Below are 10,428 nucleotides of genomic sequence, written 5' to 3'. Positions count from 1 at the left end.
ATCTGTATCATTTTCTAAGCTTTCCTTTTCTTGTGTCTTTGGTGTTTCTTTCAGTACATCGAGTTCTTCCCAATTTTTGTGACTTACCAATTTGTTGTCTTTGTATTGGTATCTACTTGAATGTTCTCTTTAGAGTCCTTAAGGAAAGATTCTACTTTTGGAGGAACCAAATATTCCTCTATTTTATCCATATCCTCTAGAGATTTTATTCAAAAGATATCTTTTCCATGTATTGGTGTTTGCCAAAATTTGTAACTTTCCTTCTTTGCTTTCTTCTTAATCATTATATTGCTCCATTGTTCTGAATTTGTTGTTGGAGTTATATATTCTTCTTCCTATTCTTCTAAAGACTTTACTAACTATAATTTCTTCTATTTGTTTCATTTCCATATTTACTTGATGATTCATATCTTCATTATTCATCATAATTTTTCCATCCCAAAATTTTTTACTGTTGTTTTCCTCTAATTTGTTTGTTTTTGTGATCTATTTGTTGTTCTCTTAATTCATGTTCCTGGTGAAATTGTTCCCCTAACATAGTCTGATCTTCAATATATGCCTGTAGTAGCTTGATCTCATGTGTCATTTTATACCATTCCTTAATGCTTCTTTCTATTTTTGTCAAGATAACATTCTCCCTATAAAAAAATTTGGATTCTTTTAGAGCTACTACTATTGTCATTTTCTTATATATTCCTTTAGTTCTCTTTTATGATACTTTTGAGCATTCCTACTATCTTTGATCTATACTCTTTGTTACTACAGGTGTACTTAATTTTTGTATACTCTGCTCTATACTCTTTCTTTTTGCTAATTCTTCTACCTTCTTATTCTTAACCTTGTCGATTACTTTAGCCTTCCATTCTATCTTCTCCTTTATTCTGATGCTACTAAAGGATTCCTCTATATTTGAAATATTATGATCAATCTCTAGATTTGGTTTAATAATTCCTTTAATTTGCCCTTCATATTTCACAAATTTGAGCTCATAAATGGATCTATTTGTTATAATCTTTTTCTTCCCAATGTCTTTTGAGCTAGCTCCTCATCTATTAGGAATTTAACATTACTAGTTTTGTCATACTTCGAGTCTATACCTATAAGTTTATTGATTGATTTACCTATTCTGATTAAAGTATATAAATGTTTAATTTCTACTGGAAGATTTCTACATTCATATCAAGTAGGTATCAATTTTTTTTTTCCTCATTCTAGTTAGGCACCCAAGTTTGAAATTTTACTACATGTCCTCTATAATAACAATTTGATAATGAAACTATTTTGTTCCTAATTTCTCTATTTTCATAGTGTAGATAAATCAATGACTTTGAGGAAATGCTTATACTTACATGTTGTTTGCAGATTTTATCTAGTTTCTTTGTTAAATTTGATAAATTCTTGTTTGGTCCGCTCCAACAGACATATACTCCAAGATCTGAACATTCCTTCCACTTATCTTCTATGTATGTGTCATTAATGATTAATATGTCAGAGAAATTATAAAAAATGGTTTTCCTTATGTTATCTGATGGTGAGGTTGTCTTCATGTGCTTTGTTTCTGTTATTTCTTTATATATAGGTAGCTTTATATTTTGGTCTTTCACTCTTTTATGTCGTGGTATATAGACTTTTTGATTTTGCTCGAGAACCCTAACTTCTTTTCCTCAGACTACTTGCTATCATTTTTTTCCTAATAGTAAATAGTTAGTTGTGGATACTTTAGTAGGTTTATATATTGCATGATTATAATCTTTATCCATTCTTGCTATAATTGATATTGACTTTTCTTGCCACCCTTTTTTCATTGAAGATTTGATGTTTTGGGAGAACTGTTTCTACTTTTTTTTTTTCCATCATCGACCTCATTTTTTGTTGAGATGAATTTCTCCTACGGTTCTTGTTTGATATTACAATTTTCCACCCATTACCATTTTTACATGGATTTTTTTTTCAGTATTGAGATCTTCTTATCCTTGGATTCATTTTATTTAAGCAAGGTGCAGAAGTTGTCCGATTTTGGATTATCTTTGGTTAGCATTGTAAATCTATTGTTGATTAGAATATAGGGGATCAATTGTTTTCCTTTTAGCCTATCTTCTTGATGCTTTAATGGAAGTTGGATGGAAGTAGTGCCCTTATTATGGAAGAACTTGTTCAACATAGGTTGTTGATTAAGGCTTTGTCTATAGATTACATGGTTTTTGAGTATGGGTAATACTACTCTGTTCACATTTTTTGCTACTTCTATAATTCGTGCCATTTTTAATTTTTTAATGAGTTTTGATTAGCTATTTATTAAAACTATTTATTAAATTAATTACAAGTAGGTATCTTTTAACTTGTCAAATTCATTTCTTTCTTTAAATTCTTGATCTATATTATTTATTCTTTTCAATTATAAAAAATATTCTTCTTTGTTATGAGTGGCTAATATATTTGACATCTTATTTTCTAGTTTTTTTAATAAAATTACTAACCATTCATATTAACTTAGAGAGAACATACAACTACATCAAAATAATAATGGGAGGAACCTTTTGTCTCCAAAAGTCACATGGGAATAACACATACACTATAGTAAAAAGGGATTTTTTTTTAAAACATAAGCATCATAAAACCAAATAGGTCTATCCCAAAAGGAAATATGAGTACCAAAATGTATAGTTGAAGCAGTTGGAGGCTTTGGATCATCCTTCTCTCTCTATATAAGCTTGTGATATGGTTAAGGGTCCAACTATGTCCAAGCATCTTTATTTCTATCTTCGGCCTAATTATATTCTTGATATGAGGATATAGCTAGATCCAACCTTGGCTATCTTTTAGAAGGAAAAGGTCACCACCAAAAAATTGAGCAACTAAAATGGAGTGAAGTATTACCTATATCTAGATGACTTGATGATGTGGAGAAATAAAGGACTGTGAGACAATGAGAAGGGGTGTGGTGAAAGGTGGAAATAAATTTAAGAAAAGTATGTAAATATATACCATTGAGAAGATCTCTAACATTGATGGATTTCATGACAAGTAGAATTGCGAATGGAAATAGAAGATTCTATTGGGCCTATGGCCACCATAGATTGATTATTTCCCTAAAGATGTAATAATGCTTCCAAGTGAGACACCTCAAAATCCACCTTAATAGCTTTGACCTATATCTCTATAAAATCATATTATTACATATTGAGCTTTAGTAAAAATAGATACATTACAATAAATAAAGACATCTAAGAAAATTATCATGTTTAGGTCTTTCCAATCAACAAAGATAATTTCCATTTTAAAAGTGTGCAATATTTTTATGAAAGGATAAGGAAGTCTGGGGTTACCTTGTAAAAACACCGTATGCCACAAAAAATATTATGGGTAAAATGGAGAAAAGAAACTTGGGATCCAAACGCAATGATTTTGAGTCCTATGATAGAGCCAAAATAATTGAAGGAATTAATCTAACAATTCACAAAAAGGAAACTAAGGATCTTTGATACCAAAATAATGGAGGAAAGATTACAACATATAAAATGTGTTATTTTTGGGTTATGTAATAGGGATGAGGCCACAAAAGTGTGTGTGAATTTTGGGGATAGATAAATTTCATGTTTTTTTTCTTTTAATATATGTTAATCAATAGATTTGGATTAAGCTAGCACCCTTTGGGAAAAGAGATCAAGGGATTAGGAGAGAAACCCCCTATATAGGGGGTTTGAAGTGAACCTCCCTAGGGGGTTGGACCAAACCCCCAATTTACATCAATTTTGTGACAAAAAAAAAAAAGTGAGTCCCCGCTTTCAAAGAACCCCTCTGATCTCTTAAGGTAAAGTGGGGATTTAAGTTAAGGAGCCAAAAAAATTAATCTAATAATTTTTTTCAAAAAAATGACATTTGAAGACCTCAAAAGCTACCAAATTAGATGATCTTTAGTAACAATGAATTCCCAGTGGTGCTACTTGAAATATGCTTTCAATAACTATAATTGTCATATATATATATATATATATATATATATATATATATATATATATATATATATATATATATATATATATATATATATATATATATATATCATTAAGACCTTCAAATAATATTTTAACCAAATATAGAATGTTTACACATCAAACATCCTCTTTTTTTGAGACATCAAGAAAAATAAAAAGAAGAAAATATTAGAAAATATATAGGAAATAGATGTTTGTATTATGTTATATTGAGGAAGTAAATTGATATGTTATGTTCAAGTTAGAGTGATCATAGTGAGCCTATCTCTAAATTATAGTTGATGTCACTTTATAACTTAATAAACCATAAAATATTCAACCAAAATGAACTAAACCAATTGGATCCACTAGACTTGAAATAATTACATAAGTATCATTTTCAAAAATAATATTGTGTCCATCCAATTGACTAGCACTCTTTAAAAATGTCATTTCTTCGTACAATCCACTTTTAAAATGAGAAGAAAAATTTTATACAATTAATTTTTCCTTTAAAAATCAACACACACACACACACACACACACACACACACACACACACACACACACACACACACACACACACACACACACACACACACACACACACACACACACACACACAGATCTAAAAACCAAATCAAAATTCTAAAGTCACTATTTAATATTATCTTTAAATTCTGAATAGTTTTGTTTAGCTATAGGTTTTTGAATGTGAGGTTTTATTTTAAATTTTTTATCTCAGTATAAAAATTGGCCAAAAAAGAGGATACATTCTTATGGAACCACCCATAGTTTCATAGCCTATAACAAAATGTAACCTTTAGGTGGACTTTGAAGATTGTAAATTCTATTACTAGTTCAAAACCCCATGAGAAAGTGATATCAAAGCCAATAATACCCCTGTTAAGGTTTATATATCTAGATAGTAGACTCTAGAGATCAACTTTATTCCTTCCACCATGGAATAAGACTAGTTATTCCAATCTTATACAAAAGTTCTATTTGAAATAGAGATACTAGAAATTCAAGAGTTTCCCTGTGTGGTTTTCTAAGGCCAAATTGATCCTTTGCATCCTCCAAACTTTGGAAAAACAAAGTAACCCTATATAAAAGGCCCTTTAGGGCATGGATCCTATTGTTGTTAAAGGAGGGAGCATAAAAACCTAGTATTCATACAAGTGGAAGACCTCAAATATGAATTAATGGAGACAAATATAGACTATGCTAGTTAAAAGATAACACATCTCAAAAGAAGTCATAGTTTCAATGAATCCATATTTGGTTTATTTTCTACACATGCACACTAAATGTTCTTTCCTACAAAGGGATCTTGTATCTAAGTGGTTCTATCATGATCAAACTAATATTTAAGACAAGATTTTTCCATGTTGGGAGATGTAGAAAAAAAAGATGCAATACAAAAGAAGAACATTATAAGACTCATTTCATGATAAATAAAAAATAACCCATTGAAAATAAATGTTAATCCATAATTATGAATGTAAATGAGGCCAAGATTATGTCAAGGGATATGTGGTCTTAATTAAATCAACACAAGTTTCTTTGACAAGGTCTCATAGAGTATCCTATGGTCTACTAAAAAGTGGCTTTCCCAAGGATCCATCAAGGACTTTCCCTTACCTTCCCAAGGTTTCTACCAAGAAAATACAATATCCTAGGTTGTATAACATAATCTCCAACCAAATTGACCTTAAATCCTAATCCTTACTAAGGACCTCTTACTAAAGTTCCTCTACCTTTGATTTGATCAACTTATAACTTCTTAATACATCGAATAGGTTAGGCTAATATGAAATAGCACCATAGATAGTTTGGTCCCACTGCAAGAAATCCATAATGTATTTTGTTATAGGAAGGCCTAAATGAGACCTACTAGAATTAGCCCTCCTAATTGGGTAGTTGATTATTATGATTCAAAAAAATTGTTATGAACCATCAAGAAAATTATTGATTCAAGAACCATTTTTTGACTTTAAAACATCCAATATTTGTATATAGGTTTTTCTTCTAAGACTCATAGCATGGATAGAGAAATATTAGTCCTAAATAGTAGTTTAAGACTAGTTTTAGAAACAACTCATAAAAATCCTCACTAGACCAGTCTCCTTTGAGTCTAATAATTTTAATTTGGTTAGTACATGTCCAAGGAAACTAATTCATGATTGGATTATACAATTAAATTTTATTTTCTCTATAAACTAACTTCTTCCATGGCTTCCTGCTTCACCACATCCTAGTGATTAGGTAAGGGCACAACTACAAAAATACCAAATTGCTCATAGAAATACCAAAACTAAAAGGAACATATTATATAAAAATTTTCCTAGAACTCTATAAAATCATTGGAATGCTATTATATGCCCATTTAATCTCCAAACCCTAATCTTATGAGGGTTTAAGACTAACTAAGCTTCAAATCAATAGCTCTTCCTACTCAACAAACTATTTCACTTTAAAATAACTTCTTAGGAAACATAATTCACCAAGATTTAAAACTAAATTTATTTATAAATCAAATAAAAAAATATAAAACTAATTATAGAAGGAAAAGTAACAATTTTACAATGAAAACTTCAGAAAAATTAGAACAGTGAGTGCACAAACTTATTTTTATTGCATCGGTTAATGTACTAACACCTTAAATAAATTTCCAAGGCCTTTTATCTAGAAATTTTATTAGTTTTTCCTGACCAAAACTGAATTTTTTTCCAAAACTTGCATTCTTTAAACAATTTTACAAAAGTTGCAATTGTGCAACTTTGAGCAATTTTGCACTCTGCAACATTTTGTGCCCAATTTTACCCATAGGTGATGCAAATAACCTATAACCCATTCTAAAACCCTAGTTAACCACATGAAACCCCTAATTAATTTTTTTAAAATTTTTTTTATCTCAAAGCACAAAATTGACTTAGGCCACCATTCAGAGATCATAAGCTAAAATGGATCCAATCAAGCTCAGCCTAGTATAGTTTATTGCCTTTAGATATTATTATAACTCTTTCAAATATCCTCAAAATTTAAATTGGAGGTTATCTTTTTCCTTTCTCTTAGGGTAGGGAAGAGAACGTCAAGTCCCTTGAGTTGATAGAGTTTGAACAGTAGTTTCATGCTTCAAGATATCTACTTCTATCATCTATGTGGCCTCTAGTTTAGGTAGAATGTCCCATTTTACCATTTATTCCCTATAGACCCCTTTTGTAGTCCTCATAATGATCTTGTAATTTTAAATCCATTCGAATTGCAAAGCTTTTGTAGGAGGAAGGTCATTGAGAGAAATTGTTTCATTTGATATGGTAGTATCATATTGTCCTATATCTATGATAGTATATTGAAATGGATAGAGATCACTAATATTGAAGATGACTTAAATTCATAGGTCAAGAGGTAATTTTACCTCAAATAAGTATTCCCAATTTATCCACTATCCATAGTGGTCTTATCTTCTTCATGAGAAATTTTGCATGTTTCTCTTTACGTAAAAATAGTTTCCTTAAGTATATCGTCACTAAATCACCTACTTTTAAGTGAGCTTCCCTTCTTGTTTTCTAGATTAAGTCTTATTCTTCTTTGTGATCTATTGCAATTTTTTTCTAACCTATTCATGGACATGCTTCATGTTATATACAAAAATTTCAGCTTGTGTACCACCCTTATCCATTATATTGAGATCTTTAAGCACCGCTATGCCCCATGGATGAAATCCACAAAAAATTTAAAAAGGACTCTTACTAGTACTTTGATTAACCTAATCATTGTAGGCATATAATTAAACTTGAGATATTACCAAGTCTAATGATTTTCCATTTTTTTTTCAACCTAAGAAATTTTTCTAAGCACCTATGGAAAAATTCAAGTTGATCATCAAACTATAGATGATAAGCTGATGAGAATGAAAGATTAGTTCCCAATTTTCTTCACAAGTTCCTCTAGAAATGACCTACAAAATTAGAATCTCTATCACTAATAAAACTAAGAGGGGGTTAATGAATTCTAAAAAATTCCTTAACAAATAGCCCTATTATGTATGAGACATTATTAATACACTCGGATGGAATGAAATAGCACATAGGCACATTCATATAAAGTTCAATAGAGGAGATTTTATTAGTAAAAAAATTCTTATAAGGTTCATAAGAACTTCATTCATAAGGAGCATAGAGGTGATAGGTGCATTTGTGAGCCCAATTTAAATCATCAAGCATTGCTACACTCCTTAATTTCTTCTAAAGGCTATCTTCCATTCATCCCACAATATAGTCATAATTTGATTATATTTTGAATTCAAATCTAACTTGTAAAAGTAACATGCTCCACCCAAATAATCTATTAGGTCCTCTATCCTTGATGTAGGGAACTTGTATCTAATGGTGATTGTTTTATGGCCCTTGAACCAGTGTACATCCTCCACTTAGCATCCTTCTTGGACACTAACACTATAGGAACTATACAAGGACTTAAATTCTTCCTTATAATTTGATTATCCAATAAATGTTGTAGTTATTTACTATTTCTTCATTTTGAGAACGGGTCATCTTATAAGAAACTTTGATAGGTAGCATAGCTTCTCATATCAGGTCTATTTAATGATTGATGTCTCTCATAAGGGGAAATGCATTAGGGGTCTCATTCACTATTATTTCCTTATGATGATCCAAAAACTCTTGAACCTCTAGGATGATCTCAGGTTTTGCATTTTTCTGTACTTCCTTAGATTTTATGATTATGGCATAGCCTTAGTCAGCTTCTTCCTTTAAAATTTTATAAATTCCTTTCTATTAAAATACATAACATTACACCGTACATGTTTATATTTCCCTTAACCAGGTAAGGAATCCATTTGATACTTTAGACCCTCCTTGGTTATTGAACATAAGGATTACCTAATAGTAAATGGCAAGCATCCATAGGTAGTATATCACCAAACACCTTTTCACTATAATCTCCCATCTCAAACTCTACTAGAGTCTATTCATCTACCAAAATTTTTTGACCTTTATTTATCCATGACACCATGTATGAAATAGTATGAGAAAACCATTTTAATAGTAATTTTCTATCATATCCAAAGAAATAATATATTTAGTAGAATTACATTCAATTATTACCTTGTAAATCTTAAATGGAACTTACAAGTGGTTCTAAAGAGAGTCTCCCTTTAATAGGGTCCTTTTTGATGTGAAACCTTAAATAATGTTTTGGTAAGAATGATATTTTCTCCTTCTATGATTGGTCCTCCTTTATCTTTTGGTAAAGTCACACTACAACTATTTTCATCTTAGACTAACTAATTTTTCCTTTCCCCAACATCAGAATAGGAAGATCTTTTAGAAAATGTGCTCATGGTATGTCCCACCTATTTATAATTATATCATTTATGTGTAAAGATAGCTTGGTTACCAAACTTTCTTCTATTATTTATCCTTCCTTTAAAAGTTTCTCTATAGGGTCCTCATATTCCATTGCTCTCCACACTTGTCTATTTCAAAGTTTTTTCTCCACCATTATTAGTCATCTTTCCTCTACCAAAGATTCCCCTTCCTTTGGATCCTATGCCACCTTTACTTATTTGACTCTTTTATCCTCTCCTTTTTTAATTGTATCTCATATCTTTAGTGATAATTGGAAATAGTTATGGACTATTGCGAGGGATAATATATGTATCTCATCATATATGTTTTATGTCAAGTCATTCAGATACCCATGTAAGTTACCTACTTTTAATTCTATTGTTTCTTGGCCCTTAAACTAAGATTTTATAAATCCTTATTGTATGTGTTTACATACAACTCTCTCTATTTAAGATTTAATAACCTTTTTATGAAATTACACCTCATCATATTCTAGGAAGAATTAAGTCTTAAATCTTATCTTCATCCTCATGCAAGAAGTAATATTTTTCTTTCCTATTTTTACTCTTTCTTGCATTATATTCTACCACACCAAGGATGGACCTTTCAATCTTGATTTTCCAACACTAACCTTCTTCTCTTCTTCTTCCTCTTTTGCTCAAAGTATTTATTCATGACTTCAATACAATCAAGAAAATCTTCTCCATTAAAACTTCTATTAATGATAGGAAACCCATAAAGTAATCTTTACTTATGGAGTGGAAGAATCTAGAGAGATCTTTTGGTCTCAAGAGAGCGATAGCATTAAAATCACCTCTGGTACATTTATTCTTCGTTACCCTTGTCCTTTTCCATTTCTTTCATGGTTTCTTTCTCTTGGGCCTTAGTTATCCTCTCTTGCACCATCTGCATGATAGCCTCCACATTCATTGATTTTGGAGGAATTTTGTTGGACTCAAAAATATTTGGGAATACTATTTATTTGGTGTCTGAAATACACTAAATTGATTACAGTAATATTGGGTTTGATACCAATATAATGTAGAGGGGTTTTTGGTCCTAGTTAAACTGATATAAAC

The sequence above is a fragment of the Cupressus sempervirens genome, chromosome 4, assembly GCF_028749045.1.
Source record: "Cupressus sempervirens isolate cs-2001-9-10 chromosome 4, ASM2874904v1, whole genome shotgun sequence".
NCBI classification, from domain to species: Eukaryota; Viridiplantae; Streptophyta; class Pinopsida; order Cupressales; family Cupressaceae; genus Cupressus; species Cupressus sempervirens.
This window is presented reverse-complemented; position numbering follows the sequence as displayed.